Source organism: Cebus imitator, unplaced genomic scaffold, assembly GCF_001604975.1.
Source record: "Cebus imitator isolate Cc_AM_T3 unplaced genomic scaffold, Cebus_imitator-1.0 Scaffold88, whole genome shotgun sequence".
Taxonomy (NCBI): Eukaryota; Metazoa; Chordata; class Mammalia; order Primates; family Cebidae; genus Cebus; species Cebus imitator.
Window position 1 is genome coordinate 1 of NW_016107403.1, and position 3597 is coordinate 3597.

The window sequence follows — 3597 nt, forward strand, 5'->3', positions numbered from 1 at the left end:
AATCCTGAGCTGTTCCTAAACGGCCATCTTGGATCCACCCCCCCATATCTCTTAAGTCTGAGTCTTGAGCTTGAACATCTTCATGCTCCCTGCAGTTTTATATAACTCCAAATCCAAAATACAATGCATATAAATTAAACAAGTGCTCAACAAATGTTGAATTTATTGAACATTGATAAACTGTTTATATTTTTGTCCATATCTAGTATAGAATTTCTCAGATAAATTTATAAAATAAATGACGCTAACCTCTAGAGATACCAAGGTATCTATCACTGTAAGACACCAAAGCAATCTTTACTAAGTTAGGAGTACAGAAGAAAAGGATGGAGTAGCAGAAGCTGAAAATTGAAGACACAGGGTGTGAGTTTTAATTCTGGTTTTGACATTTAGTACATTAATTCAAGCTGTTAATTTCTCAGAATCTCCATTTTCTTATTTTATTTAAAAATAAAATTTTATTTTTGTTTAAAAAGAAGATAATAATGACATCCAGGGTTGTTGGAAGATTAGACAAATTCTTATTTTAAATTAGCATATTGTAAGGAACTGTAAAATGGTATCCATTTCTATTGTTGTTGTTGTTATTACTACTCTAGTTTTCATTACTTGCAAGGAATCTGATTTTAACAGAATAAATATCTCCTTATGCTTTGTGTACTCTAAGCATACAGGACAAAGTTAAATTCAGTCTCTAAAAACCAGCTTGTTTACTTCTTATGGCAATGGGACTGACTGATCCTACACTGCTCATAGCTTTTGACTAGAGTATCTGAGTAACTATATAATCATGCCTACTGGTTTTTAAAGAAAGACTAACAACTTGGATGTGGTGGCTTATACAGGAATACATGTAAGGAGGAAGAAAAGGATTTTTTTACATTTTAAACTTTTCATTGAGAAAAGGAAGGCCACAAAGTCAAAGCTAAAGTCATCCAAAAGGCAATAGTTATCTCCCCTTTACAAAAACACGCCTCGAGGAAAAGCATATCCTTGAAATTTAAGAGTTGGTTGCATCCTAAGTAGTATTAGGCTGTGTCAGTTTTCTACAAGGTGTTTGCCCAAGGACATTTTGGCATCCCTTCCATGATTTTCACAGGCTTCTGATGTACCTCTGAAAAATCAAAGTTCTGTTCAGCATTTCATGTTTGTCGTTGACTCTGTGTGAAAGACGAAGAGAAGCCATTAGACCGATTTCCCCTTCCTTACAGTTTTACAGTATTCTGTTTTGAGGAGTGATCATGCTATGCAGAATATACTATTGTCTTAGTTTCGCTAAATGTATTTCCAGAAGTTTGAGACATTTTCAGTCTTCCTCGCTTCCCAGCCCACTTTCACATGTTGTCTTGCTCCCCTGTTATATCACCTACCGTGCTCTTTTCTGAGATTTGTAGAAGTAGATGAGGTAGATTTAATTAAGAGTAATTTAAACCAGGCCTAGAAATGGCCTAGGGAAATTAATAATCAACCTCTAGAATTTGTTTTGTTTTATTTCTTTAAAGGGACTGGGTTTCACCATGCTGCGCAGGCTGGCCTGGAATTCCTGGGCTCCAGCGATCCTTCTGACTCAGCCACCTGTGGACCAATCCAACCAGCCTATAATTCATTGATTTTTGGCTGCTTTGGCAATGTGGCAGAAATGAAAATCAGAGCTAGATTCTAGTATCTACACTGTCAGTATATGTTATAGAATTTTTTTCTTTCTTTTTGACATTTGAGTATATTACCCATCTGTCCATAGCTGCTGCCTTTTCTAATTATTTTTTTCCATTTCAGTGTATAGGATACAATCTCACTGCTACAAAAGTTGTACAATATATTTTATTAATCTTGAGGAGGATAACTAGGAAGGCAGAAACAAATAACAGTAGAGTAATGGTTTTTGTTTCAGCAAAGAGGAATACTAATGATACATTTCTTTTCTAGGGGACACTTAACAGAAATAAAAATGTGAGTATGTCTGCCAAGATATCAGAAATGCTGAAGGAGCAAAAAAAGGTGATGTCTGTTAACCCCAGAATCAGCCCAAGTATGGTCACTGTGGTCATTTCAACAGGGAGATGGCATGAGAAGAGAGGAGTAAGGTTGGAGGTGGATGATACATGTTTTGAGAAACAGTAAAGTAGATAAGAGGTGAAGTCCATCGAAGATTAAAACTTGTTCTCCACTACAGCAAATGACCCTGAAACTTCAGTCAGATTTGCCCTTAGGTTCTCTTCCAAATGTCCACAGAACCACTGTCAATGTAACCAACCAAAAGCATTTCACCCTTCTACTAGAGGTAGCCCTGAACTTCATTATGGAGTAACCAAAAAAATTGTGGGTTCAGGCCCAGCTCTGATCACTCTGAGACCCACAGTTCTCAGTTTAATCAATCACTGTAGAAGAAAACTGTTAAATAATAAGCCCAATCAATATAATCCTTGAAAAATAATCAGATCGTTCCCATTTTAACTGAGTAATAGGATTTTGGAAATAAAATAAGGGTTATTCCTAATGAGTTAAGCTTTCAGGTACAAAATGCTTTGAACTAGACAAATTATCAGACTTGATGATTCCTTATGGCTTACCCTGTTTATCTCAACCAATCTATGTTTAGAAGTATTTTTGTCATACAGCTGTACTTGCAAATAATAACATTTTACATAACATCATTGTTTTGGCTTTTTGTTTTTTGACATTGTTGATTTCTTATACTGCTGCTCAGCTCCTAAGTAATTTGTAAATCAAGATATCACTATACAGTAACGCTAAAATCTCTATCACCAATCATAGGCCATCACAGTAAAAGTAAAATAGAGATACCGATAGAGACAAACAACATATAAGTGTATTAGTTATTATTGACTGTAATTTTCTGTATTTTTGTTAAACAATGTGTTTCAAATTCACAGTTGAATTTGATGATAAACTCTTCCTTAAAAGCCTTTTTATAAAAGGTGTGTGACTATTAATGGAGATGTCAAGTTGCTAAAAAATACAAATAGTTTGATGTCTTCTTCTTCTTGTATCAAACTAAAAGCATGTATAAAAGACTGTAAGAATGAGCTGAAACATTAGGAAGGTTGATATATAAGCCTGTGTTTTAAAAATGTTAAATATTTTAAAAATTCAAGATTTTAGGGCTTAACTACATTCATAACTAATATTCTCACTGTTGCAACTAAGTTTTAAAATTTACTTAGCAATGCATGGTTGACCATAGCTTCTGCCCATTTGAATAACACAAGAGCAATATCTTTTGACGTATTATATTCTTTTACTTTTAAACAGAAGATAAGATGTTAGGGAAGAGCTGGAGAGAGAAAGATGTAAATATGTTTTAGATTATTTTATGATTACTATGCCTATGAAATATTAAAAAATAATTACGTCAATATGTTTATTGTATTACTTAGGAACCACAATTGATATTTCTAAAATGGACTTTTTCTTTGTAATACATTTTCCAGTACATCGTCTTTTAATCTCAAAAATACATTTCATTTGTAAATCAAAATGTTGAAAGAGCTTGCTTTTCTTTCATTGCAATGGTTGAAAAACTAGAAATTATCTGATTGGTTTGGTGACTAAGAGACAAAGAGGTAAATATGATCA